Genomic DNA, 14,088 nt, shown 5'->3' on the forward strand with positions numbered 1-14,088 from the left:
ATTTCATCTAGATTTTCTAGTTTCTTTGCATGGAGGTATTTATAGTATTCTCTGATGGTAATTTGCATTTCTGTGGAATCAGTGGTGATCTCCCCTTTATCACTTTTTATTGTGTCTTTTTGATTCTTCTGATTTTTCTCTCTTTTCTTCTTTATTAGTCTGGCTAGTGGTCTATGTATTTGTTGATCTTTTCAAAAAACCAGCTCCTGGATTCATTGATGTTTTGAAGGGTTTTTCATGTCTCTATCTCCTTCAGTTCTGCTCTGATTTTAGTTATTTCTTATCTTCTGCTAGCTTTTTAATTCGCTTGCTCTTGTTTGTGTTCTCTTGTTCTTTTAATTTTGATGTTAGTGTGCTGATTTTAGTTATCTCCTACTTTCTGTTGTGGACATTAAGTGCTGTAAATTTCCCTTGAAACACTGCTTTAAATGTTTCCCAGAGAGTCTGGTAACTTGTCTTTTTTCACATTGGTTTCAAAGAACATATTTATTTCTGCCTTCACTTCATTATTTACCCAGTAGTCATTCAGGAGCAAGTTGTTCAGTTTCCATGTAATTGTGCAGTTTTGAGTGAGTTTTTAAATATTGAGTTCTAATTTGAGTGCACTGTGGCCTGAGAAACTGTTTTTTTTTTTTTTTTTTTTTAATGATTTCTATTCTTTTGCATTTGCTGAGGAGTGTTTTACTTCAAATTATGTAGTCAATTTTAGAATAAGTGCTTTTCCTCTGAGGGTAATTGCGGCTATAGGGAGAACAAAATGTTAGCTACAAGTGGGCATCAGAATCAAGCAGAGAGGCCAAACTAATGATGATGGCTTCAACAAACATAATGGCAGAGGAGGTGATACAAACACTCATTTCATATGACTGTATAAATTGTGCTTTGCCTAAAATTACACGACAAAGAACATAAGTAATATTCAGATAATCATGTTGCGTATGTAGGTGATTTTTTATTGTTGAGAACTTTCCACTAATTTGCTTCTGGTATTTTATTTTACTCTTTTAAACATAGTTAGAATTATTTGTGCCTAAGTGTTATGTGGAACTCTTGAAGTATGTACCATGTAATATTTAATACTGTCCATCAAGTAATATGAAATTTACATGTAATAGAAAAGTATAGGCCGGGCGCGGTGGCTCACGCCTGTAATCCCAGCACTTTGGGAGGCCGAGGCGGGCGGATCACGAGGTCAGGAGATCGAGACCATCCTGGCTAACACGGTGAAACCCCGTCTCTACTAAAAATACAAAAAATTAGCCGGGCGCGGTAGCGGGCGCCTGTAGTCCCAGCTACTCGGGAGGCTGAGGCAGGAGAATGGCGTGAACCCAGGAGGCGGAGCTTGCAGTGAGCCGAGATCGCGCCACTGCACTCCAGCCTGGGCGACAGAGCGAGACTCCGTCTCAAAAAAAAAAAAAAAAAAAAAAAAAGAAAAGTATAATTTACACTTATAATTTAATATATGTATAAACCATATAAGCTATATAACTAATTTATAAATATAAGTATCCCTAAACATACACAATATATGTGTCTGTGTAATTTATAATTAACATATATGTATTGCATATATATGTAATTTATACATTATATATTTTAATACATGTATACTATATGTCTATATGTATTTCTAATATATATGGTTATCTTTGTTTCCACCCATTCAGGTACAGCAAAATAGTCCTGTTCTTTCCCTCTTTGGCTGTCACTGGGAACTGGTAGGCCTGGTCAGTGATACCTCAGAAGCCTGTTTATGACCCTGTTCTTGTCATCAGGACAGGTTATACATATCTTGGATTAGATGGCCTATCAAGACATCCCAGAAACCACTGGGTCGTATTTGTTCCCTACCCTGCAATTTTCCTCCTGGAGTAGAAAATAGTCCACAAAACACACTTAGCTGTAACATAGGCTCTGACACTTTGGTCTTCCATGGATTCTCAGTACAAACATGGAGAAGATTAAGCACTTCCCCAGTGAACAGAAAGCACCAGCATACTTATTCAATGTTTTTGGTTCAAATAATAGAGACTTTTTTCATGCCAAAAGACTATTACACTTTCAAAGTGGTCACCTCTCCTCAGCTAGCAAATTCCCAATGGTATGATCCTGGATTTCTCCTGTTGCCAAACCGTGGGATCATCCTGATACAGCTGAATGCTGGAGTACCCCAGAAACTGACACTTCTCAATATTTCTTTTTTTCTGGACCCCAGAACTCCCAAACAGCTATTATACCTATACCCTGGAATCTTCCTCAGAAAAAGACAACAAATTATAAATATCAAGCTGTGACTGATTCAGCAAGATCCTGGATTAATACATTAGCTAGTAAAATTAGGCTTCATACTCTACCATTAGTTAGTAGTGGTGGATCCTGGTTTCTCTTTTCAAGGGGCCTAGGTGGATCTCAAGTTCCTTCTGAGATTGATACTGGTCAGTCTCAAGTTCAATCTGTTAATGTTCTGTCTCATGGACAAATTGTAGCTAGACCTTGGCTAGAAATTACTCCTGAAGTTGCAACTTGGAAACAATTTGTGTCTTATAAAACAGGAACAGATTCAATCCAGTGAAGAGAGTATTAGACACCAAACATATCATGTAGCTCATAGAGTTAAGCCTGGTGCTAAACCATCAACTTACAACTAGATTCCACCAGTACCTTTCATAGTTACTAAAATTGAACTATGGGCTCATTCATCCCTCAGTGAAGATGGATTTCCATATCCTACAGTAACCCATATTTTTGAACCATGGTGTCAGCTACTCTTGAATGTATTTGGATCCCAAGAAACTATAGAAAAGACAGATGGATACTGGACTCTTGCGGAACCTAAGTCAACTTGGTTCTGGATTTCTTCTATACTGCATACTCCATATTCATGTGCTAAGTCAAAAGGTGACACTATTAGGTCTTGGATGCAAAATAAAACCAGTATGATCAGGCCCTCAAATCAAATGGATAGATTTAGTAACTTGAATAAACATTAGGCTATTATACTCAAACCCCTGATGCAGACATGCATCCTATTATGAACATAATTGAGCCCTTACTTCACTCTAAAGTTGACATGATCAGACCCTGGAGTCAGCCTGAAACAGCCATAGTCCAAATGTGGGCCTAGGCAGAAACTCAGTCAGGAAGACTCTTGACTTGCCTGAAAGCTGGTGCAATTAATCCATGGTTACAAACTGAAATTGAAAGAATGAGACCCTGGATTCAGCATAAATTTAAAATATTGAGACCCAGAACCCAGACTGAAGAATGGAAAAAAGAACATTGGACCCAATCAGAAAGAGATCCAGTTAGGTACTGGGCCCAAACTGGAATGGAAACAGTGGTACCTGGGCCCCAACCTGAAGATGATAAATGCAGACCCTAGAATCACACTGAAGCTGATATCAAACTTTTGTTTCAGTCTCAAGCAGAGACAGTCACACAGTGGAGAGAACCAGTAACTCTGACAGATCATCATTAGATACAGTCTGAAACTGCAACAGTGAGGTTTTGGAACCGATCTGTGACTGATAAGTTAAGAGACTGGATACATCATGAGATTATGCATTTAGACTCTGGGGTGAGGTTGAAAGTGATAAAGTTAGATCCTGGACCCAAGTTGAAGATGACACTTTGAGACACTCGATTCAGAAAGACTTTGATGTAATCAATTCCTGGGTACAAAATGAAGCTACTATATTAACACCATGCATTCAGGGAAAGTCTTGAGAATTAAATCCCTGACATAATCTGAAACTTCCACAGTGCCACTGTGGACCCAGACTGAAACTCCAACAGTAAACTCTTGGACAAATATGTTATCAGATACAGTCACAGTATGGACAAAGGCTGAATTTCAAGGATTAACATCCACCCATCTGTTGAGGAAAACTGATCCAATCATACTGTGGACTATTGCCAAATCTCCAGCAGTGAATCTCTGGACACATTCTGTATGTGATGAAGTCAAATTTTGGAACCAAGAAGAATTTCCAGCCTTATTGCCTTTGACAGAGCCTATAGCTAAGACAGTCCCACAATGGATCCAGGATAGATTTCCAGCAATGAACCCCTGGGCAAAAACTATAGCTGAAACTGTCATACCATTGACCCTTGGTGAAATGACACCAGTAAGTCCTTGGACAAAATTACAGCCTGAATATCTAGAAGGAAATACTTGGCTCCCATCTGAATTTAATCCAGTCTCATTGTGGACCATGGCTTATCTGCCAGCAGTAAAAAACTGGATACGTTTTGATACTGAAACAATAATGTTGTGAAACCAGGTTGACTTTCCAGCAATACATTCCTGGAAACAGTTGGAAACTGATATAATCACACTAGGGACCCAAGCTGAATCACTAGTGATGAATTCATGGATACACTCTCCTATATCTGATATGGTCACAATGTGTATCCAGGCTGAATCACTATTATTACATCCTTGGACACAGTCTGAAACTGATATACTCACAACATGGATTCTGGCTGAAACTCTAGGAGTAATTCCCTGGGAACAAGATATATTCCAACCATGGACCCACGCTGAACACCCACCAGTATCTTGGACTCAATCATTGATTCCGGGTAAAACAGCAGCAATGAATCCCTGGAGAGATGTTACAGCTGATATGGTCCTACCATGGAATCAGGCTGAATTTATAGTAGGAAATGCCTGGACATAGTCTGAAACTTATACAGTCACACAGGGGATCCTGAATGGTTCTCCAGCACGATATTCTTGGACACAACAAATAGCTGATGTAGACAAGCTGTGGACCAAGCCTGAATTTCCCACAATAAATCCCTGGACAAAGTCTGTAGGTGATAGTACTATACAATAGATTCAGGATGAGTCTCCAGCAATAAAACCATGGACACAGTATGTGTCTTATACAATCAAACCATGGGCCCCAGATGAATCTTCAGCAGTAAATCTCTGTACACACCCTGAATCTGATAGCATTATCCTGTGGACACAAGCTGAGTCTCCAATGGTAAATCTGTGCACAGAGGCTGCAACTTCCAAAGTCACACCATGGGCCCAGGCTGTATCTCCAGCAGTAATTCCATGGACACAGCCTATACCTTCCATAATCGTACCTTGGACCCAGGTTGAATGTCCATCAGTAAATACCTGGACAATGTCCATAGCCAATACCATCACACTATGGAACCGGGCTGAATAAATAGCGGGATATCCATGGATACTGCCATGGGCTGCTACTATCACACTATGCACAGTCTGAATCTGCAGCAGGAAATCTTTGGACACAGCCTATATATGACACAGACACTCCATGGCGTAAGGCTGAATCTTCAGCAGTAGTGTACTGGACAGAATCTGTAGCTGATACACACACACCATGAACTCAGTTTGAAGTAAAGTTTACAGTTTTTAACAGTAAAGCCTTGGATCCAATCTGTATCTGATACACTCATACCCTGGACCCAGGCTGAGTCTTCAGCAGAAAAACATTTGACACAGGCAAGAGCTTATACAATCAAATGATGGAACTAAGTCAAATCACCTGCCATAAATCTCTGGAAACAATATGAAACCAATATGTTCACGTGGTGGACTGAGGCTGAATCTCCAAAAGTTTTGAGGAAACCAGCCCCACACTGCCTGGCAGGTACCCCGAATCCAGTGGAGACAAAGGAATTAGTCCAACGGAGACAAAGGAATTAGAAAGAGACAGAATAAGAGTTTAAAAGGTGGGTTCAGGGGACCAGAGCATCGGACACTTGCAAATGGCATGGAGCTCTCGGCCTCCACCTAATTTATTAGTTTACAAGCTCCTTGTTCTTAGGGCAGATGGGAGGGGGAGGAAGGGAATGAGGAAAAGGTTTAATCCGTGAAGGAGAACTTGTGAGTCATTCAATAAAATGTATAGCAGTGGCAGTTTCTGTGAATTTCCTTGAGCAAAGGCATGTGTCTAAACGACTTAAGATCTTTAACTTATTGAGACTGAAATGGGTGGGAGTGGATTTCAGGAGAAGCCAAGATGTTTGATTATACTCCACTTCTTCAAGGGAGTGTTATTTCCCCGAGCAACCTGTGGCATTCTGCTGAGCTCTTATGCTCTCAGGGCATAAAGACATGAAGGCAATAAGGAGACTTTTCTCCTTAGAGGCTGCCCACGTCTCTCCATGGGTGTCTTACACAGGAGAGACCAACTTATCTGGCATTCCAGAAACTCTCTTTCTCATGTGTCTTCCTTCTTTGTCTCTATTATTATTTTTTTATTAGAACTGCCATTGCTATCATTCATGCTCTCTGGCTTCTCTCCCAAGGCACCCTCTGCATCTATAGACTAAAAACAAACAGCATAAACAGACACAAACCAAAATAAAATTTGCAATTGTTGATCTACCTATGGTGTTCATCCACTTTAAAGGATTACTCTTAGAAAGGCCATCAGTGGCTCCAGCAAGAATATCAGCTCCAGACAACAGGCTTAGGTGAGCCTGAGGTGTCTCGAAAAGTTGTTTTTTTCAATTTAGCAATATCTAGTGTTAAATTGTCTTCTTTTCCAGGTAGGTTATGTCTAATCATCTCCTAATGGTGTTCAGTGGCATTATAAGAGCTAGGAGTAATACGAAGATCAGAAATATTCCAATCACATTGCATTTGAATTCTATGCTCCATAGAATCTGATCTCCCATCCAAACTACTGTTTGATGGAGATCATTAATTTGATTTGCCAATTTTTGATCTATTTGGCTTTGGGAATGCCAAAGCTTAGAATAATTTTTCTGCCAACTATCCACAAAGCCCACAGTTTGAATAGAAGAGTGCAAAGCAACACCAGCAGCAGCAGCAGCAGTAGCTGTGACAGATATAAGGCCCATGATCACAGCTATTAAAGTAAATATGAACCTATTTGATCTATTAAGTATTCTGTTTAGCACTTCAGTGATACTATGTATGGAGGGAGAGGCCTCCGAAGGTCTATTGAGGGAAACAGGTATCCAAACTCCTTCTCAAGACTTAACCAGTAAAATGCTATTATCTTTATTAAAGGTAGAATTAATGCAGGTAAAAAGATGACAGTTGAAGCATGGTATGGTTTGAGAGTCAGGTAGGATATTAATTTTTCCCACTGCCAATATAAAAGGAGGTTTAACACAACGCTGCAAATGCACTGTCTAGTTAGAGGTCATGGCTACAACAAATCGAAGTTTTTTACTATGGTTCTCTGTTTTATATTCTCCTTTCCAAATCTGAATTGGGATTTGAGCCATCATTAATTTCCACAATTCTGGATTCTCTGGACTTAGAATTGGATCAATCATTTTTGGGCTTGGAGGAGCCATACCATTCTCCTCCCACTTAATAGTGTAATTTGTTTCAATTCTTCTGTATAATTTTGGTGCATTATCTGGGTAGTCATTTGCAAAAGGAGTCTCTCTACAATCGTCATGCTGTCCAGTACAATTTACTGCAAAGTGTCCCATAGGGGCCCAATCAATGATGATTCCATAGGAATTATTTTGCAGTACAGCACTGCTACTTGCAATACAAGCTTCCCAGGTTAGAACCTCTAGTTTTCAGACTATTGAGTGGCCTGCCTACGCAGGGCAGGACTTCTTATTAGGTTTAAATTTATTAATCTGGTGATGCGTCATAACATAGCCATGCTCAAGGTATTTAATAGGGTCCAAACATTGAAATGTCCTTCCACTAAATACATGAATAGAGGCTTTTGATGAATTATGTGCAGGAACATAAGCCATCCAGCTTCGTTTATCAGAATTTAAACATCCTGCTGCCAGCCCCAGACAGATGAGAGTAAAGCAATAACCAATGGAAACACTCATTAACATTCCTTCCTCTTCTGGATGAGTAGGACCTTGGTTATCTGCTGGTCCAGGCATCCAGACACTATCATTAACATAAACCTCCACTGGGTCAACTAACCATGTTAACAGGCCTAATCAGTGGTGAGAGTGGAATGTAGGCCCAATAAGTGTAATTTTGATCTGCCCCTTTGCAGGGAGACTCACCACCAAGGAGATTACCACCGTCATAGCTACCATTAGATTACTGGTGGTCAGCGGCTTGTTCTGAGACCCCAGGTTCTCTTCTGCAATGTGAGCTAGTCTCTTAATCTGGCCCCAGGTTGGTGGAGTTGACGTGGCTAGTTTCACTTGTTTCCATGTGCCCAACAGAGATGTTCATCTGAGCCATCTGATCAACTGTGGGTGCAGGAACATTCCAAGGTCTTTTTCTCTTCCTTGGACTCTGGCTCATGGCACAGCTTAAGATGTCTTGTGGGTACCCAGACAGGAAGCTGATTCTCTCCTGGTGAGATGCAAGCAAATCCTCGAGCCTAACAAGACCCACTGGGGCCTTTTGTTTAGGCCAGTTTTTTTGGCTGTTGTTAAAGAGCTATCATCGACACATCTGCTCCTGTGTTGACCAGACCCTCAAATTATTTTCCTTGAATAAACCATAAAAATAAGTCTATTGTCAGACACTCGATTTACCCAATAGACAGCCTTGCTTGCTGAATTTGTGCTTCCAAATCCTCCTGTTCTTTTTTCTGAGCTTTCTCCTAACTTAACATATGGTAAAAGTAACAGTTGAGGTATTCTGTCACCTGGATTAGCACTGCAGGGAACAGTGGAGGAGAAAACAATTTGAATTTCTCCCTGGCAATCAGAGTCCACTACTCCAGTATGTACTTGAATTCCCTTTATGTTTAAGGTGGATCTTCCCAGTATAAGTCCCACTGTGCCATTTGGCAATGGGCTGTAAACTCCCATTGGGACCTTCCTAGGAGGCTCCCCAGGAAGGAGGGATACAGGTTCAGTACAGAATAAAACTACTGCCCCGCTTCTAGCTGTGGAGGGAGATAATTGCTGTACATTTGTACAGGGATAGACTGGGCCGGGAAGACTCCATTTGGAGTCGGGGACATCCCATCCTGAATTGGGAATGCCCCATTTTGAATCGGGGCCAGGGGCTGGCCCCTCTCTCCATTTCCCAGCAAGGGCTGTCTGCTGTTATCAAACTTTGAAAGACATTGATTAGCTCAGTGTTTACTTTTTTACATATGGGACAGGTTCCTGGTACCCTGCTTTTTCCTCCTGAGTTTTGCCTTTTTTGACTCTTTGTACACTCTCTTTTTGTATGTCCTGTCTGCCCACAGTTATAGCAAGATCCAGGGAACACTCGTGTGCTTTTTGTTACCTTTAGTTCATCCATTGCCTGAGCTAGGAGGCTGGCCTTATGTAAGTGCCCCACAATGCCATGGTAGGCTTTAATGTATTCACTTAAAGATTTTTCCTCATTTAGATCTGCCTTTCCCTTAATAGGTCTAATTGCTGCCTGACATTCTGTATTAGCATTTTCATAAGCAAGCAGCTGAATGATCCCTTTCCTGGCATGAGAATCCTAAATACCCTTTTGAGCCATGTCTTGCAAATGGGCGATAAAATCTGGATAAGTCTCCCTTGGACCCTGTTAAACTGAGTTAAAAGAAGGATAAGTAGTACCAGGGTTGTGATTTTTTTCCCAGACTCAGGCACATCGTTCTGAGCTGATAAGCAGCCTCATCACCCATTACTATCTGTTGATTTAGAGTACCCCATGCCTGTCCGATTCCAAGCAATTGATCAGATGTGATATTAACAGAGGTTGGGTTTGAGCATTTCTGCATGCCTGATTTGTTGCTTAATCTGTCCACCAGGTTTTAAATTGGAGAAATTCAGAGGGGGACAGGGTGGATCAGGCTAATGACTCCCAATCTATAGGTATTAAACGCCAGTTATAAGCCACAGATTGTAACGAGGAATGAATATAAGGATAATTTGGCCCATATTGTCCAATTGCTTGCTTTAAAGACTTTTAATATTTTAAGAGGAAATGGCTCCCAGCATGCTTGAGCATGTTCTCTGGGCTCCTCAGCTGGAGAAATAATTACCAGAAACTGCCAAGCATCCGAATTCCCCATTTCTTGTGCCTGGTGAATGGACGCCTGTATTGTCCCTGCGCCATAATTTGTATTTGGACTAGCTCGCAGTATTCCTCCGCCATAATTAACAGGCAGGTAAGCCTGGATCATTCCCTCGCCTTACTTGGCTGTTGGGCAAGCCTGAAGCTTCCCATTGCCACAGTTACTGGAAGGGAGTGCGATAATGGGAGCTGCAAGCCGCGTCGCAGGCTCCTGTTCCAAAAATACCTAAGACTAAAGTTGGAGTGGCCATTCCGGACCTTCCCCTAAAGGCGCAGTAGGTAGCACTGTTTCTTTCATAAGTTTTTGGAGGTTAGGATATATAACTTCCCATTTCTCCCCCTTTTTAAAACTAGACTGTGACAGTTCACTTTGCTGATTAGCAGACTCCTGATTATTAAACTTTTCTACGTCATCCTGAAACTTCTCCTCCTCCTCCTCAGTGTGGAAAGGCTGCAGTGCTGTTTAAATTGCTGACCACACAGACCAAGTGGAGAAGGGCCCTCTTGTTGTGATTAAGTCTGATCCTACCTTGTCCCAATCTTTTACATCCATGTTTCCATATTCCAGGAACCAAGAAGAATACTTTTCTACGAGATGGAACAAAGATGTAAGATTTTGGGTATTCACAATTACCCCTCCGTGGCACAATAACTGCTGCACCAGGCTTAATTAACAAACTTACTCTCAGCCTGACTCATATTTTCCCTAGGTTACCCTGGAATTCTCCGAGCGCCCTACTTACCTGTAGAGCTTGAAGTGAAAACATATTCAGGTGTCCTTTGTCAGTCGTCCTCCACTTTGCACGCTCTGGCGTTCCTTCACTGGATTATTTGTAGGGATTATGGGGAGCCCCGCGTTGGCCACCAGATGTTGGGGAAACCAGCCCCACACCAGCTGGCGGTTACCTCGAGTCCGGCAGGTACCCCGAGTCCGGCGGAGATAAAGAATTAGAAAGAGACAGAATAACAGTTCAAAAGGCTAGTCCAAGGGACCAGAGTGTCAGACTCTTACTCATAGCCTGGAGCTCTCAGCCTCCACCCAATTTATTGGTTTACAAGCTCTTTGTTCTTAGGGCAGGCGGGAGCGGGAAGAAGGGATGAGGAAAAGGATTAATCAGTGAAGGAGAACTCGTGAGTCGTTCAATAAGATGTATAGCAGTGGCAGTATCTGAATTTCCCTAGCAAAAGCGTGTGTCTAAACTGCTTAAGACCTTCAATTCATCGGGACTAAAATGGGTAGGAGCAGATTTCAGGAGAAGCCAAGATGTTTGATTTTACTCCACTGCTTCAAGGGAGTGTTATTTCCCCAAGCAACGTGTGGCATGCCGCTGAGCTCTTATGCTCTCGGGGCATAAAGACATGAAGGCAGTAAGGACACTTTTCTCCTCAGATGCCACACATGGCTCCCCATGGGTGTCTCACACAGGGGAGACCAATTCATCTGGCATTCCTGAAACTCTCTTTCCCACAAAAAGTAAATGATTGGACACAGCACATACCAGCTACAGTTATACCACCAAACCAAGCTGAATCTGTAGGAGTAAATCCCTCCACAAATCTTGAAACAGAAATTGTCATACTGTGGACCCAGGCCCATTCTAAAATCAACAATCCCTGCACATACACTCTATTTGATAGAGTGACACCATTGGCTAAGAATGTTTGTGTAGCAGTAAAACAACAGAGATAGTCTAAAACTAAAATAGTCACATCATAGACCCAGGATCTGTTGCCAGGAATAAATCCATTAACAGTGGCTGAAACTGGTATAGTCACACTGCAGTACATGGCTGTATCTCTAGTAATGATTCCCAGGAGAGAGGCTTTATCTGATACAGTCATAATACGGACACAGACCAAACCTCCAGCAATCACTTTCTGGTTACAATCTCTACCTGATGCAGGCAAACTATAGACCCAAATGAAATATCCATCAGTAAACACTTGGAACGAGGCTGAATTTCAAGCTGTAAATTCCATGATGGAGTCTAAGTCTCCAGTTGTAAATAGCTGGACAGATCCTGAATCTCCAGCCCCAAGTCCTCTGCTATAGGCCGAGACTGATATAGTCATACCATGGACCCAGACTCAATCTTTAGCAGTAAATGCTTGGTCAAAGCCTGTTGCTGATACACTCATACTGTATACAGCCTGCAACTCTATCATTAATCTTCTTTTCACAAAGTTTACATGGTACACTGAAAGCTTGTACTGAAACTAAATGTCTATCATTAAATACCTGGACAGAGGCTATAGCTTCCATAGATATACCCTGGACCCAGGCTGAATTTCCAGCAATAAATCCCTGGACAGAGCCTGTTTTTCATACAGCTACAATTTGGGCACAGGCTGTATCTGCAACAGTAAAGGCCTGGGCACAGCCTTCATCTAATACAACCAGATTATGGTCCCAATCTGAATCCGCAGCATTAATTGCATGGATACTGCCTGTATCTGACACATACATAGGATTGATCCAATTTGAATCTTCAGCAGTAAATCCCTGTATATTGCCTATGTCTAATACATTATCATTGTGGACCCAGCCTGTATCTCTAGCAGTCAATTCGTGGATAGAAGCAATAGTTTCCACAGTCACACCATGGACCAAACCTTTTTTCCTAGCAACAAATCCCTGGACACATCCTGTATCTGATATAGTTGCACTTTGGACCCAGGCTGAATCTTCTGCAGTCATTACCTCCACACAGCCAGTTTCTGACAAAATTATACTGTGGCTGCAGGCCCAGTCTCCAGTAGGAATTATCTGGACACAGACTGTATCTGATATACTTATATTATGGAACTACGAGGAATATTCAGCAGAAAACCCAGAGGCATGGGCTGTAGTTTCCTCAGTGTTACCATGGACCTAGCATATCCCTACAGCAGGAAAAACCTGGAAACTACCTGTGTCTGAATCAATCACTCCGTGATCCCAGTCTGAGTCTCCAGTAGTAAACACAACCTTTGATCCAAGATAAAAATCAAGAGTCTATTTTATGGACACATCATGAAATTGAATGTATCAGTGAATGGACTTTGCCTGAATTTGGAACACTTATATCCTGGATAGTGCCTGGGCCTCCAGCAGCAAAACCATGGTCCCAACCTGAAGCTCTAGTTATAGAACTTTGTTTAAAACTGGAACAGAAAAAATAAAACCTTGGGTTCACCAGAATTTCAAACACTGAGCACATTTACTCCCTTTGGACCTGGTAAAATAGCATCCTGGGCCAAACAGAGAACTACAACTTTAATAACATGGATCCAATCCAAAAGGGATGCCTTCTTCCCATATACACCATCTGAAGTAGGTACAATAAGATCCACAACAATTTCTGAAGCCGTAATAGCAAAATATGGATCCAGACTGAAGCAGGCACAATCCACCCTTGGACTCAAGCTAGAACTAATACAATCAGACCTTTGACTCATGCTGAATTTCAAGCAGTCAGACTCTGGACCCTGTCCTTGTCTGATACGCTACTGTATCAGACTGAAATACAGGCAGCAAAATGCTTGACCATGCCTGATATTAATATTCTGAGTGCTTGGCTTCAGACCCAAAATTATGTAAGAAGAAATGGTACTCAACCTTACTCTCAAACAGTTACTACCTGGATGCAGCCGTAATCCACCCATGGAACCAATCTGAAAAGAATGCAGTCAGACCCTGGACCCAGTCTGAAGGTGATGTTATCCAACCTTGGACCTATGCTGAAACCAATACTGTCAGACACTGGACCCATTCTGAAACTGATAAAATAAAACAATGGACTGAGCCTGAATCTCAAGCAAGTAGGACCTGGCCTGAGACAGCTATGTTGATATGTTTGTCCCCAAAACGATGCAGTTTGACCCTGGACCCAACTTGAATCTCAAGCGTCACACTCCTGGACCCACAATCAAATTAGCATAAATTACTCTTGGATTTAGCATGCACCTGCTGCAATCAGACCATGGACTTACTCTGGAATTCATCCCTGGACCCACCATGAAACCAATAGAGTGATAAGATACTGGTTCCAGACTCAAATAAATTCAATGAGATACTGGAACCAACCTGAAACTGAAGTATTCCAAATTTGGACTGTAAGCCAAGGAATAAAACCCTGTAACATGAC

This window comes from Pan paniscus, chromosome Y (genome assembly GCF_029289425.2).
Source record: "Pan paniscus chromosome Y, NHGRI_mPanPan1-v2.0_pri, whole genome shotgun sequence".
Taxonomy (NCBI): Eukaryota; Metazoa; Chordata; class Mammalia; order Primates; family Hominidae; genus Pan; species Pan paniscus.